Below are 9,604 nucleotides of genomic sequence, written 5' to 3'. Positions count from 1 at the left end.
CAATTGGGCTAATACCTTCAACGGAAAAGCCTCTGTGGTGTCCTCCCTGGAGCAGTTGTACTACATTTCAGAACAGCGAAAACCTATTGCCTGTAACACTGGCGCCCGAACTAAAAGGGTTTGTATAATAATTGGGTAGCTTCTTCGAAAGGTTTGTGGTGTCCTCTGGAGAGTAGTTGGAAATACATTTCATATATGAAAAACGTAAAAAACCTATTGACTCTAACACTGGCGCCCGAACTAAAAGGGTTTGTATAATAATTGGGTAGCTTCTTCGAAAGGTTTGTGATGTCCTCTGTGGAGCAGTTGGAAATATATTTCATATATCAAAACAGTAAAAATCTATTGATTCTAACACTGGCGCCCGAACTAAAAGGTTGTGGATGCATTTGGGCTAATACCTTCAACGGAAAAGCCTCTGTGGTGTCCTCCCTGGAGCAGTTGGAACTACATATCACAACAGCAAAAATCTATTGCCTCTAACACTGGCGCCCGAACTAAAAGGGTTTGTATAATAATTGGGTAGCTTCTTCGAAAGGTTTGTGATGTCCTCTGTGGAGCAGTTGGAAATACATTTCATATATCAAAACAGTAAGAACCTATTGACTCTAACACTGGCGCCCGAACTAAAAGGTTGTGGATACAATTGGGCTAATACCTTCAACGGAAAAGCCTGTGTGGTGTCCTCCCTGGAGCAGTTGGAACTACATTTCAGAACATCAAAAACCTATAACCTCTAACTCTGGCGCCCGAACTAAAAGGGTTTGTATAATAATTGGGTAGCATCTTCGAAAGGTTTGTAATGTCCTCTGTGGAGCAGTTGGATATATATTTCATATATCAAAACAGTAAAAACATATTGACTCTAACACTGACGCCCGAACTAAAAGGTTGTGGATACAATTGGGCTAATACCTTCAACGGAAAAGCCTCTGTGGTGTCCTCCCTGGAGCAGTTGGAACAACATTTCAGAACAGCAAAAACCTATTGCCTCTAACACTGGCGCCCGAACTAAAAGGGTTTGTATAATAATTGGGTAGATTCTTCGAAAGGTTTGTGATGTCCTCTGTGGAGCAGTTGGAAATACATTTCATATATCAAAACAGTAAAAATCTATTGACTCTAACACTGGCGCCCGAACTAAAAAGTTGTGGATACAATTGGGCTAATACCTTCAACGGAAAAGCTTTTGTGGTGTCCTCCCTGGAGCAGTTGGAACTACATTTCAGAACAGCAAAAACATATTGCCTCTAACACTGGCGCCCGAACTAAAAGGGTTTGTATAATAATTGGGTAGCATCTTCGAAAGGTTTGTGATGTCCTCTGTGGAGCAGTTGGAAATACATTTCATATATCAAAACAGTAGGAACCTATTGACTCTAACACTGGCGCCCGAACTAAAAGGTTGTGGATACAATTGGGCTAATACCTTCAACGGAAAAGCCTCTGTGGTGTCCTCCCTGGAGCAGTTGGAACTACATTTCAGAACAGCAAAAACCTATTGCCTCTAACACTGGCGCCCGAACTAAAAGGGTTTGTATAATAATTGGGTAGATTCTTCGAAAGTTTTGTGATGTACTCTGTGGAGCAGTTGGAAATACATTTCATATATCAAAACAGTAAAAAACATATTAACTCTAAAACTGGCGCCCGAACTAAAAGGGTTTGTATAATAATTGGGTAGCTTTTTCGAAAGTTTTGTGATGTCCTCTGTGGAGCAGTTGCAAATACATTTCATATATCAAAACAGTAAAAACCTTTTGACTCTAACACTGGCGCCCGAACTAAAAGGTTGTGGATACAATTGGGCTAATACCTTCAACGGAAAAGCCTCTGTGGTGTCCTCCCTGGAGCAGTTGGAACTACATTTCAGAACAGCAAACACCTATTACCTCTAACACTGGCGCCCGAACTAAAAGGGTTTGTATAATAATTGGGTAGCATCTTCGAAAGGTTTTTGATGTTCTCTGTGGAGCTGTTGGAAATACATTTCATGTATCAAAACAGTAAAAACCTATTGAATATAACACTGGCGCCCGAACAAAAAGGGTTTGTATAATAAATGGATATCTTCTTCGAAAGGTTTGTGATGTCGTCTGTGGAGCAGTTGGAAATACATTTCATATATCAAAACAGTAAAAAACTATTGACTCTAACACTGGCGCCCGAACTAAAATGTTGTGGATACAATTGGGCTAATACCTTCAACGGAAAAGCCTCTGTGGTGTCCTCCCTAGAGCAGTTGGAACTACATTTCAGAACAGCAAAAATCTATTGCCTCTAACACTGGCGCCCGAACTAAAAGGGTTTGTTTAATAATTGGGTAGCTTCTTCGAAAGGTTTGTGATGTCCTCTGTGGAGCAGTTGGAAATACATTTCATATATCAAAACAGTAAAAAACCTATTGACTCTAACACTGGCGCCCGAACTAAAAGGGTTTGTATAATAATTGGGTAGCTTCTTCGAAAGGTTTGTGATGTCCTCTGTGGAGCAGTTGGAAATACATTTCATATATCAAAACAGTAAAAATCTATTGACTCTAACACTGGCGCCCGAACTAAAAGGTTGTGGATGCAATTGGGCTAATTCCTTCAACGGAAAAGCCTCTGTGGTGCCCTCCCTGGAGCAGTTGGAACTACATTTCAGAACAGCAAAAACCTATTGCCTCTAAAACTGGCGCCCGAACTAAAAGGGTTCGTATAATAATTGGGTAGCATCTTCGAAATGTTTGTGATGTCCTCTGTGGAGCAGTTGGAAATACATTTCATATATCAAAACAGTAAGAACCTATTGACTCTAACACTGGCGCCCGAACTAAAAGGTTGTGGATACAATTGAGCTAATACCTTCAACGGAAAAGCCTCTGTGGTGCCCTCCCTGGAGCAGTTGGAACTACATTTCAGAACAGCAAAAACCTATTGCCTCTAAAACTGGCGCCCGAACTAAAAGGGTTTGAATAATAATTGGGTAGCTTTTTCGAAAGGTTTGTGATGTCCTCTGTGGAGCAGTTGGAAATACATTTCATATATCAAAACAGTAAGAACCTATTGACTCTAACACTGGCGCCCGAACTAAAAGGTTGTGGATACAATTGGGCTAATACCTTCAACGGAAAAGCCTCTGTGGTGTCCTCCCTGGAGCAGTTGTAACTACATTTCAGAACAGCAAAAACCTATTGCCTGTAACACTGGCGCCCGAACTAAAAGGGTTTGTACAATAATTGGCTAGCTTCTTCGAAAGGTTTGTGATGTCCTCTGTACAGCAGTTGGAAATACATTTCATATATCGAAAGAGTAAATACCTATTGACTCTAACACTGGCGCCCGAACTAAAAGGTTGTGGATACAATTGGGCTAATACCTTCAACGGAAAAGCTTCTGTGGTGTCCTCCCTGGAGCAGTTGGAACTATATTTCAGAACAGCAAAAACCTACTGCCTCTAACACTGGCGCCCGAACTAAAAGGGTTTGTATAATAATTGGGTAGATTCTTCGAAAGGTTTGTGATATCCTCTGTGGCGCAGTTGGAAATACATTTCATATATCAAAACAGTAAAAACGTATTGACTCTAACACTGGCGCCCGAACTAAAAGGTTGTGGATACAATTGGGCTAATACCTTCAACGGAAAAGCCTCTGTGGTGTCCTCCCTGGAGCATTTGGAACTACATTTCAGAACAGCAAACACCTATTACCTCTAACACTGGCGCCCGAACTAAAAGGGTTTGTATAATAATTGGGTAGCATCTTCGAAAGGTTTTTGATGTTCTCTGTGGAGCTGTTGGAAATACATTTCATGTAACAAAACAGTAAAAACCTATTGAATCTAACACTGGCGCCCGAACAAAAAGGGTTTGTATAATAAATGGGTATCTTCTTCGAAAGGTTTGTGATGTCCTCTGTGGAGCAGTTGGAAATACATTTCATATATCAAAACAGTAAAAAACTATTGAATCTAACACTGTCGCCCGAACTAAAAGGTTGTGGATACAATTGGGCTAATACCTTCAACGGAAAAGCCTCTGTGGTGTCCTCCCTAGAGCAGTTGGAACTACATTTCAGAACAGCAAAAATCTATTGCCTCTAACACTGGCGCCCGAACTAAAAGGGTTTGTTTAATAATTGGGTAGCTTCTTCGAAAGGTTTGTGATGTCCTCTGTGGAGCAGTTGGAAATACATTTCATATATCAAAACAGTAAAAAACCTATTGACTCTAACACTGGCGCCCGAACTAAAAGGGTTTGTATAATAATTGGGTAGCTTCTTCGAAAGGTTTGTGATGTCCTCTGTGGAGCAGTTGGAAATATATTTCATATAACAAAACAGTAAAAATCTATTGACTCTAACACTGGCGCCCGAACTAAAAGGTTGTGGTTGCAATTGGGCTAATACCTTCAACGGAAAAGCCTCTGTGGTGTCCTCCCTGGAGCAGTTGGAACTACATATCACAACAGCAAAAATCTATTGCCTCTAACACTGGCGCCCGAACGAAAAGGGTTTGTATAATAATTGGGTAGCATCTTCGAAATGTTTGTGATGTCCTCTGTGGAGCAGTTGGAAATACATTTCATATATCAAAACAGTAAGAACCTATTGACTCTAACACTGGCGCCCGAACTAAAAGGTTGTGGATACAATTGAGCTAATACCTTCAACGGAAAAGCCTCTGTGGTGCCCTCCCTGGAGCAGTTGGAACTACATTTCAGAACAGCAAAAACCTATTGCCTCTAAAACTGGCGCCCGAACTAAAAGGGTTTGTTTAATAATTGGGTAGCTTTTTCGAAAGGTTTGTGATGTCCTCTGTGGAGCAGTTGGAAATACATTTCATATATCAAAACAGTAAGAACCTATTGACTCTAACACTGGCGCCCGAACTAAAAGGTTGTGGATACAATTGAGCTAATACCTTCAACGGAAAAGCCTCTGTGGTGCCCTCCCTGGAGCAGTTGGAACTACATTTCAGAACAGCAAAAACCTATTGCCTCTAAAACTGGCGCCCGAACTAAAAGGGTTTGTTTAATAATTGGGTAGCTTTTTCGAAAGCTTTGTGATGTCCTCTGTGGAGCAGTTGGAAATACATTTCATATATCAAAACAGTAAGAACCTATTGACTCTAACACTGGCGCCCGAACTAAAAGGTTGTGGATACAATTGAGCTAATACCTTCAACGGAAAAGCCTCTGTGGTGCCCTCCCTGGAGCAGTTGGAACTACATTTCAGAACAGCAAAAACCTATTGCCTCTAACACTGGCGCCCGAACTAAAAGGGTTTGTATAATAATTGGGTAGATTCTTCGAAAGTTTTGTGATGTACTCTGTGGAGCAGTTGGAAATACATTTCATATATCAAAACAGTAAAAAACATATTAACTCTAAAACTGGCGCCCGAACTAAAAGGGTTTGTATAATAATTGGGTAGCTTTTTCGAAAGTTTTGTGATGTCCTCTGTGGAGCAGTTGCAAATACATTTCATATATCAAAACAGTAAAAACCTTTTGACTCTAACACTGGCGCCCGAACTAAAAGGTTGTGGATACAATTGGGCTAATACCTTCAACGGAAAAGCCTCTGTGGTGTCCTCCCTGGAGCAGTTGGAACTACATTTCAGAACAGCAAACACCTATTACCTCTGACACTGGCGCCCGAACTAAAAGGGTTTGTATAATAATTGGGTAGCATCTTCGAAAGGTTTTTGATGTTCTCTGTGGAGCTGTTGGAAATACATTTCATGTATCAAAACAGTAAAAACCTATTGAATATAACACTGGCGCCCGAACAAAAAGGGTTTGTATAATAAATGGATATCTTCTTCGAAAGGTTTGTGATGTCGTCTGTGGAGCAGTTGGAAATACATTTCATATATCAAAACAGTAAAAAACTATTGACTCTAACACTGGCGCCCGAACTAAAATGTTGTGGATACAATTGGGCTAATACCTTCAACGGAAAAGCCTCTGTGGTGTCCTCCCTAGAGCAGTTGGAACTACATTTCAGAACAGCAAAAATCTATTGCCTCTAACACTGGCGCCCGAACTAAAAGGGTTTGTTTAATAATTGGGTAGCTTCTTCGAAAGGTTTGTGATGTCCTCTGTGGAGCAGTTGGAAATACATTTCATATATCAAAACAGTAAAAAACCTATTGACTCTAACACTGGCGCCCGAACTAAAAGTGTTTGTATAATAATTGGGTAGCTTCTTCGAAAGGTTTGTGATGTCCTCTGTGGAGCAGTTGGAAATACATTTCATATATCAAAACAGTAAAAATCTATTGACTCTAACACTGGCGCCCGAACTAAAAGGTTGTGGATGCAATTGGGCTAATTCCTTCAACGGAAAAGCCTCTGTGGTGCCCTCCCTGGAGCAGTTGGAACTACATTTCAGAACAGCAAAAACCTATTGCCTCTAAAACTGGCGCCCGAACTAAAAGGGTTCGTATAATAATTGGGTAGCATCTTCGAAATGTTTGTGATGTCCTCTGTGGAGCAGTTGGAAATACATTTCATATATCAAAACAGTAAGAACCTATTGACTCTAACACTGGCGCCCGAACTAAAAGGTTGTGGATACAATTGAGCTAATACCTTCAACGGAAAAGCCTCTGTGGTGCCCTCCCTGGAGCAGTTGGAACTACATTTCAGAACAGCAAAAACCTATTGCCTCTAAAACTGGCGCCCGAACTAAAAGGGTTTGAATAATAATTGGGTAGCTTTTTCGAAAGGTTTGTGATGTCCTCTGTGGAGCAGTTGGAAATACATTTCATATATCAAAACAGTAAGAACCTATTGACTCTAACACTGGCGCCCGAACTAAAAGGTTGTGGATACAATTGGGCTAATACCTTCAACGGAAAAGCCTCTGTGGTGTCCTCCCTGGAGCAGTTGTAACTACATTTCAGAACAGCAAAAACCTATTGCCTGTAACACTGGCGCCCGAACTAAAAGGGTTTGTACAATAATTGGCTAGCTTCTTCGAAAGGTTTGTGATGTCCTCTGTACAGCAGTTGGAAATACATTTCATATATCGAAAGAGTAAATACCTATTGACTCTAACACTGGCGCCCGAACTAAAAGGTTGTGGACACAATTGGGCTAATACCTTCAACGGAAAAGCTTCTGTGGTGTCCTCCCTGGAGCAGTTGGAACTATATTTCAGAACAGCAAAAACCTACTGCCTCTAACACTGGCGCCCGAACTAAAAGGGTTTGTATAATAATTGGGTAGATTCTTCGAAAGGTTTGTGATATCCTCTGTGGAGCAGTTGGAAATACATTTCATATATCAAAACAGTAAAAACGTATTGACTCTAACACTGGCGCCCGAACTAAAAGGTTGTGGATACAATTGGGCTAATACCTTCAACGGAAAAGCCTCTCTGGTGTCCTCCCTGGAGCATTTGGAAATACATTTCAGAACAGCAAACACCTATTACCTCTAACACTGGCGCCCGAACTAAAAGGGTTTGTATAATAATTGGGTAGCATCTTCGAAAGGTTTTTGATGTTCTCTGTGGAGCTGTTGGAAATACATTTCATGTAACAAAACAGTAAAAACCTATTGAATCTAACACTGGCGCCCGAACAAAAAGGGTTTGTATAATAAATGGGTATCTTCTTCGAAAGGTTTGTGATGTCCTCTGTGGAGCAGTTGGAAATACATTTCATATATCAAAACAGTAAAAAACTATTGAATCTAACACTGGCGCCCGAACTAAAAGGTTGTGGATACAATTGGGCTAATACCTTCAACGGAAAAGCCTCTGTGGTGTCCTCCCTAGAGCAGTTGGAACTACATTTCAGAACAGCAAAAATCTATTGCCTCTAACACTGGCGCCCGAACTAAAAGGGTTTGTTTAATAATTGGGTAGCTTCTTCGAAAGGTTTGTGATGTCCTCTGTGGAGCAGTTGGAAATATATTTCATATAACAAAACAGTAAAAATCTATTGACTCTAACACTGGCGCCCGAACTAAAAGGTTGTGGTTGCAATTGGGCTAATACCTTCAACGGAAAAGCCTCTGTGGTGTCCTCCCTGGAGCAGTTGGAACTACATATCACAACAGCAAAAATCTATTGCCTCTAACACTGGCGCCCGAACGAAAAGGGTTTGTATAATAATTGGGTAGCATCTTCGAAATGTTTGTGATGTCCTCTGTGGAGCAGTTGGAAGTACATTTCATATATCAAAACAGTAAGAACCTATTGACTCTAACACTGGCGCCCGAACTAAAAGGTTGTGGTACAATTGAGCTAATACCTTCAACGGAAAAGCCTCTGTGGTGCCCTCCCTGGAGCAGTTGGAACTACATTTCAGAACAGCAAAAACCTATTGCCTCTAAAACTGGCGCCCGAACTAAAAGGGTTTGTTTAATAATTGGGTAGCTTTTTCGAAAGGTTTGTGATGTCCTCTGTGGAGCAGTTGGAAATACATTTCATATATCAAAACAGTAAGAACCTATTGACTCTAACACTGGCGCCCGAACTAAAAGGTTGTGGATACAATTGGGCTAATACCTTCAACGGAAAAGCCTCTGTGGTGTCCTCCCTGGAGCAGTTGTAACTACATTTCAGAACAGCAAAAACCTATTGCCTGTAACACTGGCGCCCGAACTAAAAGGGTTTGTACAATAATTGGCTAGCTTCTTCGAAAGGTTTGTGATGTCCTCTGTACAGCAGTTGGAAATACATTTCATATATCGAAAGAGTAAATACCTATTGACTCTAACACTGGCGCCCGAACTAAAAGGTTGTGGATACAATTGGGCTAATACCTTCAACGGAAAAGCTTCTGTGGTGTCCTCCCTGGAGCAGTTGGAACTATATTTCAGAACAGCAAAAACCTACTGCCTCTAACACTGGCGCCCGAACTAAAAGGGTTTGTATAATAATTGGGTAGATTCTTCGAAAGGTTTGTGATATCCTCTGTGGAGCAGTTGGAAATACATTTCATATATCAAAACAGTAAAAACGTATTGACTCTAACACTGGCGCCCGAACTAAAAGGTTGTGGATACAATTGGGCTAATACCTTCAACGTAAAAGCCTCTGTGGTGTCCTCCCTGGAGCATTTGGAACTACATTTCAGAACAGCAAACACCTATTACCTCTAACACTGGCGCCCGAACTAAAAGGGTTTGTATAATAATTGGGTAGCATCTTCGAAAGGTTTTTGATGTTCTCTGTGGAGCTGTTGGAAATACATTTCATGTATCAAAACAGTAAAAACCTATTGAATCTAACACTGGCGCCCGAACAAAAAGGGTTTGTATAATAAATGGGTATCTTCTTCGAAAGGTTTGTGATGTCCTCTGTGGAGCAGTTGGAAATACATTTCATATATCAAAACAGTAAAAAACTATTGAATCTAACACTGGCGCCCGAACTAAAAGGTTGTGGATACAATTGGGCTAATACCTTCAACGGAAAAGCCTCTGTGGTGTCCTCCCTAGAGCAGTTGGAACTACATTTCAGAACAGCAAAAATCTATTGCCTCTAACACTGGCGCCCGAACTAAAAGGGTTTGTATAATAATTGGGTACCTTCTTCGAAAGGTTTGTGATGTCCTCTGTGGAGCAGTTGGAAATATATTTCATATAACAAAACAGTAAAAATC

The sequence above is a fragment of the Stegodyphus dumicola genome, chromosome 5, assembly GCF_044657685.1.
Source record: "Stegodyphus dumicola isolate Sdum_Otavi_A_Nest chromosome 5, ASM4465768v1".
Taxonomy (NCBI): Eukaryota; Metazoa; Arthropoda; class Arachnida; order Araneae; family Eresidae; genus Stegodyphus; species Stegodyphus dumicola.
The sequence above is the reverse complement of the archived record's forward strand: the minus strand, read 5'-3'. Positions refer to the sequence as shown.